This window comes from Telopea speciosissima, chromosome 6, assembly GCF_018873765.1.
Source record: "Telopea speciosissima isolate NSW1024214 ecotype Mountain lineage chromosome 6, Tspe_v1, whole genome shotgun sequence".
Lineage (NCBI taxonomy): Eukaryota > Viridiplantae > Streptophyta > Magnoliopsida > Proteales > Proteaceae > Telopea > Telopea speciosissima.
The window spans coordinates 29,372,864-29,382,463 of record NC_057921.1 but is presented as its reverse complement, the minus strand read 5'-3'; the positions used below and the strand labels follow the sequence as shown (position 1 = coordinate 29,382,463).

General features: G+C 40.1%; 2 non-coding genes across 2 annotated transcripts; both read left to right on the top strand.

Moving 5' to 3' along the window:
• Positions 1-1,117: 1,117 nt before the first annotated feature.
• On the top strand, positions 1,118-1,224 carry LOC122666364. Its single transcript, XR_006333557.1, has one exon. It is a non-coding gene; the product is annotated as a small nucleolar RNA R71 (small nucleolar RNA).
• Positions 1,225-5,021: 3,797 nt separating this feature from the next.
• Positions 5,022-5,128, top strand: LOC122666352. Its single transcript, XR_006333545.1, has one exon. It is a non-coding gene; the product is annotated as a small nucleolar RNA R71 (small nucleolar RNA).
• The last annotated feature ends 4,472 nt before the right edge of the window (positions 5,129-9,600 follow it).

Genomic DNA, 9,600 nt, shown 5'->3' with positions numbered 1-9,600 from the left:
CTGATGTCTGAAGGGCTTGGGGAAAAGGGACCTTTGGAATGTAAGAGTCAGGTGATGGTCCCTCCACAATGGGGATGTGCAGCCCCTTCCTTGGGAACTGATGAGTGCTTTCCATAGGTGGTGTTTCAGTAATGGACTCATGTGTTTCTCCACCACCAGTATTCTCTAGGGTTGACTCAGCCACTCCCTGGCTTTGAGACTTAGTAGGCAACGTCTCATTAGTGGCTAAGGGCGCATCAGGTTTAGGGTGCCGCTCCTTAGGACTATGATCGACTGGACTTGCTCTTTCCCTGGATCCGTTTGATTGCTTGGGTTACCTATTGGTTGACTTGGCAATTGGCTAGCCTCCCTCCTGCTTATAGCATCAGTTAGTTGACCCAGTTGGTTCCCTAGCTTATTAATGGACTGAGTATGTGAGTGTAGCAGCTGTGTGTTCTGCTCGAGTCCACTTAATGCTTTTAGCACCTTTTCCTCAAAGGATTGATTCTGTTGGGGTCGAGGATATGGTGGTTGTCCACCCCTATAGGCATTAGATTGAACATTAAATGGTGGCCTATATGGTGGGTTTGGAGGTTTATTAGGTACTGAGTTTCTCCATGAAAAGTTAGGGTGGTTTCACCATCCCGGGTTATAGGTATTGGAAAAAGGATCATTACCCAGTTTAGGGAAACCTTAAGCCACTTGTACCTGTTCCTGAACAAATTCAGGGTATTGTGTAACCGAAGGACAGTCTGTCACATAATGACTAGGGCTAGCACATAAGGCACAGGCTTTAGTCTGATTAGGAGGAGAGAAACTCATTAGAAAATGGGACATAGAATGCTGTCTTATAGACATCAGATAGTCCAATTTCTTGGACAGCATATCAACCGTAGCTATCATCTCTACAGTTGGATTGATCTCATAGAGACCGCCTTTCTTTGGTTGCCCTATATGTGGAATCTCAGTCCGAGAGGTCGAAGCATGATGTTGGGAATTCTCACTAAGGGTTTCAAAAAGATCCCATCCTTCCGTCTCATTCTTGTGCATAAATGTTCCACCACAAGAGGAGTCCACCATCTGCCTATATTGGTCATGGAGGCCATCATAAAAGCACTGGACTAACTACCATTTCAGGACAGCGTGGTGGGGGCACTTCCTAAGTAATTCCTTGAGTCTCTCCCACGCTTCATGAAATTGTTCGCCCTCTAATTGGGAGAAACTAGTAATGGCTCTTCTAAGGCTATTAGTCCGGCCAATGGAGAAATTTTTTTTTAAGAATTCCTGCTATATCCCCGCCCATGTAGAAATCCTAACCGAATCTAGGGAATGAAGCCAGTGTTTGACTTTGTCCTTTAAAGAGAATGGGAATAGGAGTAACTTTAGGGCATCTTCAGAGAGGTTTTGGATTTTGACTGTAGAGCACACCTCTAAGAACTCATCAAGATGCTTATAAGGCTCCTCATTAGCAAGTCCATAATAGGATGGCAACATCTGTATGATGCTGGACTTGATCTCATATTGAGCAGCCTGAATGGCAGGCAGCTGAATACAAGATGCAGGGGTATAGGTAGTTAGAGTGAAGTACTCACTCAGCGGCCTTCCTGGCTGGTTTTTGTCATCCATTTTATTACTATTATCCTTAGGTATAACCACAGATTGCTCTATTTCGAAGTCAATGGCAGTCAGGTTGGGGTGCAAAGAACGTCGACCATGCATAAAGCACAACACAGGTTGAACGTGCTAATTAAACAAAAATTAAAACTAGTAATTTAAAATGTGATAACTAAGAAAAATAATTAATAAAAATCAAAATCAAAACTAAAAAGAAAAAATAACTAATTTAAAACTAACGAAAATACTTACCTGGTGTTGGAGGTTGCGCAATTCCACGTGCTGCCCTCGATGAACGATTACACATATGAGCTTAAGGGGTTGGGGGAATTAAAGTTAAACCTAAACACCCAATCTAACGTTGGAATAAAATAAAAAAATTACATAAAATAACCCTAATTACATAAAGTCTAGGAATTAAAAGTAAACCAAACGGACAGCTTGTCCTACTCAATCTACTCGGCTTCCTGCACAGACAAAGAGAATGTTAGGTATACTAAAATTAACCTAATAAAGAGATTATAAATAAAAATAAAAATTCTGCAATTATAAAATTAAAATTAAAACAAAGTAACACAAAACAACTCAATCAATCCTAGCAACCGTGCTTCAGTTCCCCGACAACGACGCCAAAATTTGATCGTGTCGTTAACCGGTCAAAAATAAAACCTTAAACTAATCTAGCAAGTAGCAAGTAAGGGGTCGATCTACGGGGGACTGGAAGGCTAAATTACTAAGATGATTAGGTGAAAGTGATGGAAATTAAATTGCAATAAATCTGAATTTTAAACTAAAAACAAAAGAAACAAATCTAAACTAACAATACTGTGCAAATACGGGAGAAGATTATCTTTAGGGTTCGAATCCCCAATGGGTAGCTATTCAATTCGGTTGCATGCTTCGGTTTATTATAACCACAGGCCTAATAATACCACAGAATGTAGGGTTCCTCCTAGGTATGGACTATCTTGACAAATACTATCGTCCTTCACTTATAGGGCTTGGCACGCTTAGTTCGTTGAGCTATAATCCATCATTGGTACAACCACATAAGAACAAAATACCATTGCTTGAATGAAAAATAATGAACCATAGAAACATAATTTTTCAACTAAATACATCAATTAAAATCATCCAAACAGGGATGGGGTCTCAACATCAAGCAATCAAACTTACAAACCAAAATTTTAAATAACAAACACCAATAGTTCATCTACACCTAAAGATAGAAAGAACTTAGCCAATCATGGTGGAAGGCGACAAAGGACAACAATGGTGATGATGATCCATGAAGCTGGAAGGGTGATCTTCCTCCTCTCCTTCTTGCCAAACCCAAGATCCAAAAATAAAACAAAAAAGAAACAAAAGAAGAAACATGAAATAAGAAGAAGAAGAAGAGAAGAGGGCACGGCTAATGGCTATAGAATCGAATGGGATTTCTTCTCTAATCTCTCCGTGGGTTTATATATCTCTCGGTGTTTAAAGAAAAGAAGTTTAATAATAAGAAAGCATGAGAGATACAGGAGATGTAGGAATACAGAATCCAGTGAGTGAATTTGAGTAGAAGAGATATAAGAGAGAGAGAGAGAGAGAGAGAGAGAGAAAAGTGGAATAAGACTAGGAAAGGTGGGATAATCCGTGGCTGTTTTTTGTAGTTGGTTTTTAAAAAGAATAATATTAAAAAAAGAAACAAAACAAAAAAGGAGAACGTGGGAGATGGAGGAGAGGTAGAGGGAGATGGGGATTAGGAAACCAAGAGAGAGAAAAAGAGAGAGAGAGAGAGAGAGAGAGAGAGAGAGAGAGAGAATTGAAGTTGGAATAGAGGAATAATCCGTAGTAGATGAGAGGGAGATATTAGGGAGGAGAGAGAGAGTTTAATCTTAAATTATCAATTTTGATCAAAATTCTTTTTTTGAGAATCTCTCTCCTCGTTGGCCTCGGGTGGATCCAACCCGAGAATCAAAGTTGCTCCAATTAATATTTTGGATAGTATGAGCCCAATATCGGATATCTTCTGAAGATTTCTTATTTTTATGAAATGACGATTAAGCCCTTAGATCTTCAGTGAAACTTCTTTCCATCTTTCCCTTGATCACATGTGGGTCGATCCATGGGTAGGTTGGTGTCTGTGTAGCATTGAACTCCTCCAATCTGATTTTCTCAATTTAGTCTTAAAAAATGCACTTTTTCTCCAATTCTTTCAATATGTCAAAAATACCCCTATATCCTGAAATAGACAAAAAATACCCAAGGTAGCTCCATTCTAAGCAGATAAAATGCAGAATTAAATGGGATAATTTCACACATAAATGTGTTCATCAGGAAAAAGGACCTTGGGAATATAAGAGTCAGGTGATGGTCCCTCCACAATGGGAATGTGCAGCCCCTTTCTTGGGAACTGATGAGTGCTTTCCATAGGTGGTGTTTCAGTAATGGACTCATGTGTTTCTACACCACTAGAAGAATTCTCTAGGGTTGATTCAGCCTCTTCTTGGCTTTGAGACTTAGTAGGCAACGTCTCATTAGTGGCTAAGGGTGTATCAGGTTTTTCCACCCTTTTTCCGCTCCTTAGGACTGTGATTAATTGGACTTGTTCTTTTCCTAGACCCATTTGATTGTTTGGGTTACCTATTGACTGACTTGGCAATTGGCCAGCCTCCTTCCTGTTTATAGCATCAACTAGTTAATCCAGTTGGTTCTCTAGCTTATTAATGGACTGAGTATGTGAGTGTAGCAGCTGTGTGTTCTGCTCGAGTCCACTTAATGCTTTTAGCACCTTTTCCTCAAAAGATTGATTCTATTGGGGTTGAGGAAATGGTGGTTGTCCACCCCTATAGGCATTAGATTGGACATTAAATGGTGGCCTATATGGTGGGTTTGGAGGGTTATTAGGTACTGAGTTTCTCCATGAAAAGTTAGGGTGGTTTCGCCATCCCGGGATATAGGTATTGGAAAAAGGATCATTACCCGGTTTAAGGAAACCTTGAGCCTCTTGTACCTATTCCGAAACAAATTCAGGGTATTGTGCAGCCGAAGGACAGTCCGTCACATACTGACTAGGGCTAGCACATAAGGCACAGGCTTTAGTCTGATTGGTTGGAGGGAAACTCAGTGGGAAAGGGGGCATAGAATGTTGTCCTATAGACATCAGATAGTCCAATTTCTTGGACAACATATCAACCTTAACAGTCATCTCTACAGTTGAATTGATCTCATAGAGACCGCCTTACTTTGGTTCCCCTATGTGTGGAATCTCAGTCCGAGAGGCCGAAGCATGATGTTGGGAATTCTCACTAAGGGTTTCAAAAAGATCCCATGCTTCTGTCTCATTCTTATGCATAAATGTTCCACCACATGAGGAGTCCACCATCTGCCTTTATCGGTCACGGAGGCCATCATAAAAGCACTGGACTAACTACCATTTCGGGACAGCATGATGGGGGCACTTCCTAAGTAATTCCTTGAGTCTCTCCCACGCTTCATGAAATTGTTCGCCCTCTAATTGGGAGAAACTAGTAATGGTTCTTCTAAGGCTATTAGTCCAGCCAATGGGGAAGAATTTTTTCAGAAATTCTTACTACATTCCTGCCCATGCAGAAATCCTAACCGAATCTAGGGAATGAATCTAGTGTTTGGTTTTGTCCTTTAAGGAAAATGGGAACAGAAGCAACTTTAAGGCATCTGGAGAGAGGTTTTGGATTTTCACTGTAGAACATACCTCTAAGAATTCATCAAGATGCTTGTAAGGCTCCTCATTAGCAAGTCCATAATAGGATGGTAACATTTGTATGATGCTGGACTTGATCTCATATTAAGCAACCTCAATGGCAGACAACTGAATACAAGATGCACAGGTATAGGCAGTTGGAGTGAAGTACTCACTCAGTGGCCTTCCTGGCTGGTTTTCGTTGCCCATTTTATTACTATTATACTTAGGTCTAACCACAGATTGTTCTATTTCTAAGTCTAGGGCAGTCAGGTTGGGGTGCAAAGAACGTCGACCGTGCATAAAGCACAACACAGGTTGAACGTGCTAATTAAACAAAAATTAAAACTAGTAATTTAAAATGTGATAACTAATAAAAATAATTAATAAAAATCAAAATCAAAACTAAAAAGAAAAAATAACTAATTTAAAACTAACAAAAATACTTACCTAGTGTTGGCGGTTGCGCAATTCCACGTGCTGCCCCCGATGAGCGGTTACACATATGAGCTTAAGGGGTTGGGGGAATTAAAAGTAAACCTAAACACCCAATCTAATGCTGGAATAAAATAAAAAATTTACATAAAATAACTCTAATTACATATAGTCTAGGAATTAAAAGTAAACCAAACGGACAGCTTGTCCTACTCAATCTACTCGGCTTCCTACACAAACAAAGAGAAAGTTAGGTATACTAAAATTAACCTAATAAAATGCTTAAAAATAAAAATAAAAATTCTGGAATTATAAAATTAAAGCTAAAACAAAGTAACAAAAAACAACTCAATCAATCTTGGCAACCGTACTTCGGTTCCCCGGCAACGGCGCCAAAATTTGATCGTGTCGTTAACCGGTCAAAAATAAAATCCTAAACTAATCTAGCAAGTAGCAAGTAAGGGGTCGATCTACGGGGAACTGGAAGGCTAAATTACTAAGATGGTAAGATGAAAGTAATGATAATTAAATTGCATTAAATTTGATTTTAAAAACTATGAACAAAAGAAACGAATCTAAGCTAACAACGCTGTGCAAATACGAAAAAAGACTATCTTTAGCGTTCGAATCCCCAATGGGCTACTATTCAATTCAGTTGGATGCTTTGATTTATTATAACCACAGGCCTAATAATACCACAGAATATAGGGTTCCTCCTAGATATGGATTATCTTGACGAGTACTATCGTCCTTCACTTATAGAGCTTGGCATGCTTAGTTCGTTCAGCTATAATCCATCATCGGTACAACCACATAAGAACAAAATACCGTTGCTTGAATGAAAAATAATGAATCACAGAAACAGAATTTTTCAGCTAAATACATCAATTAAAATCATCCAAACAGGGATGGGGTCTCAACATCAAGCAATCAAGCATACAAACCAGAATTTTAAATAGCAAACACCATTAGTTCATCTACACTTAAAGGCAGAGTGAACTTAGCCAATCATGGTGCTAAGAGACAAAGAACAGCAATTGTGATGATGATCGATGGAGATGAAGCTAGAACGGTGATCCTCTTCCCCTTGCCAAACCCAAAATCCAAAAAGGAAATAAAAAATACAGAAGAAGAAAGAGGAAGAAATAGAGAAGAAGAGAAGAGGCACGGCTATCAATGGAATAGAATTGGAATGGGATAATCCGTGGCTGTTTTTATAGTTGGTTTTTAATAAGAATAATATAAAAAAAAAAAAAGAAACAAAAACAAAATAGGAGAACGTGGGAGATGGGGATTAGGAAAGTGAGAAGGGATTAGGAAACTAAGAGAGAGAGAAAGAGAGGGAGAGGGAGAGAGAGAAAGAATTGAAGTTGGAATAGAGAAATAATCCGTACTATATGAGAGGGAGATATTAGGGAGGAGAGAGAGAGTTTAATCTTAAATTATCAATTTTGATCAAAATTCTCTTTTTGAGAATATCTCTCTTTCTTGGCCCCGGGTGGCCCCAACCCGAGAATTAAAGTTACTTCAATTAATATTCCAGATGATATGAGGCCAATATCGGATATCTTTTGAAAATTTCTCAATTTTATGAAATGATGATTATGCCCTTGGATCTTCAGTGAAACTTCATCGCATGAATGGACTCTAAAACCAATGTGTATTTTTAATGCAACACGTCCATCTTGCTCATAATTCAGGCCTCTTCGCAACCATGAAAAGAAATTGGTCCACTTTACGTGTAAATTAGAAGATATAATGCCTGATAGTCCAGAATCGCATAAAATACCCCTGTTCCCTGAAAAAGATAGAAAATACCCAAGGTAGCTCAATTCTAAGCAGATAAAATGCATAATTAGATGGATTAATTTCACACATAAATGTGCTCATCACATAGCTGTTCCTTCGATCACGAGTTCCAGATCAAATTTTTGCGCTTCAACATATTATTGTTCGCTTACTACTAAGGAAGCAAGGGATGCAGTTTGAGACTTTTTACTTAATGCATCCGCAACAACGTTGGCCTTGCCGGGGTAGTATTGGATTTCATAGTCATAGTCTTTCACCAATTCCAACCACCGTCTCTGTCTCATGTTTAGCTCCTTTTGGGTGAAGAAATACTTCAGATTCTTGTGATCGTTGAAGATCTCACTCTTTCCACCGTATAGGTAATATCGCCAGATTTTTAAGGCGAAGAGTACCGCTGCCAACTCCAAATCATGAGTGGGGTAATTCTTCTCGTGTTCCTTCAACTGCCTGGAGGCGTAGGCGACCACTTTTCCTTTTTGCTTCAAGACGCCACCAAATCCTATCCTAGATGCGTCGATATATATTACCATTCCTCCGGGTCCATCTGGAATGGTCAGAACTAGAGCTGTTACCAACCAGTTCCTTAATTCTTGGAAGCTTTTCTCGCATGCTTCATTCCACTCAAACTTGGCGCCCTTCTTCGTAAGCTTTGTCAGGGTGCCAAAATACGCGAGAAATTCTTGATAAATCGTCGATAATACCAGGCCAATCCTACGAAACTTCGGATCTCAGTGGCACTCTTCAGAGTCTCCCACTCGAGAACCCCTTTCACCTTGCCTGGGTCTACTTTAATGCCGTCTCTGGTGACGATGTGCCCCAGGAATCCAATTTGGTGAAGCCAGAATTCACATTTGCTGAACTTGGCATAGAGCTAGCATTCCCGCAACCGCTGCAACACGAAGGAAAGGTGTTGGGCGTGCTCTTCCTCACTTTTGGAGTACACCAAAATGTCATCAATGAACACGATGACGAACTTATCCAATACGTCATGGAATACTCTATTCATCATATCCATGAATGCTGCCGTGGCGTTGGTTAGCCCGAACGATAGAACTAAGAATTCATAATGTCCGTATCGAGTTTGGAACACCATTTTATGAATGTCACCGCTTTTGATATTCAGTTGATGGTATCCCGACCTAAGATCAATCTTGGAGAAAACTCTTGCCCCCTGTAGTTGATCGAATAGGTCATCGATGCGCGGCAACGGGTACTGATTCTTAATGGTCAGCTTGTTTAGCTCACGGTAGTCGATACACAGCCGCATGCTACCGTCCTTCTTCACGAACAACACAGGCACTCCCCAGGGTGATACACTGGGTTATATGAATCCCTTCTTCAGTAGGTCTTGAAGTTAGGCCTACAATTCTTTTAATTCGATAGGAGCCATTCGATATGGTGCCTTGGATACCGATGCTGCACCAGGGGTCAAATCGATCATGAACTTTGTTTCGCGGTCCGACGGCAGCTGAGTCAGATCTTCTGGAAATACATCAGGAAATTCTTTGACAACGTGGAGTTCCTCTAAGGGTTTTATCTCCCCCTCTGTGTCTATTATAGTGGCCAAAAAGCCTTGGCCTCCTTCTTCTGGTAACTTCCACGCCTGTAGTGTGGATAATGTTATCCTTCTGGATTTCCTCCTTGGTTCACTTTGATAGGTGAAGTCTGACCCATCTTCTAATTTAAACCTTATCTTCTTTTCCGCACACATGATGTTTTGCACTGTAGGCGGATAACCAGTCCATGCCTAATATTACGTCAAAATATTTTATGTCGATCTTTATTAATCGTGTGGCTAAATCTTTCCCACAAATCTCTATCCGACAGGGGTCATATACTTCTTTCAAACTCACGTCGCTACCTGTCGGCGTGCTGACTACTAACTCATGCCCGATGTCTCTCGATTGGTCTTTCATCCTACTCTCAAAAATAGTGGAAACAAAGGAGTTGGATGCACCCGAGTCAAATAATACTCGTGCGGGTATGGTTGAGACAATCAAGGTACCTATCAATACATCAGGGTTTGCCTCAGCCTCCTCATTTGTCATTGCGAACAC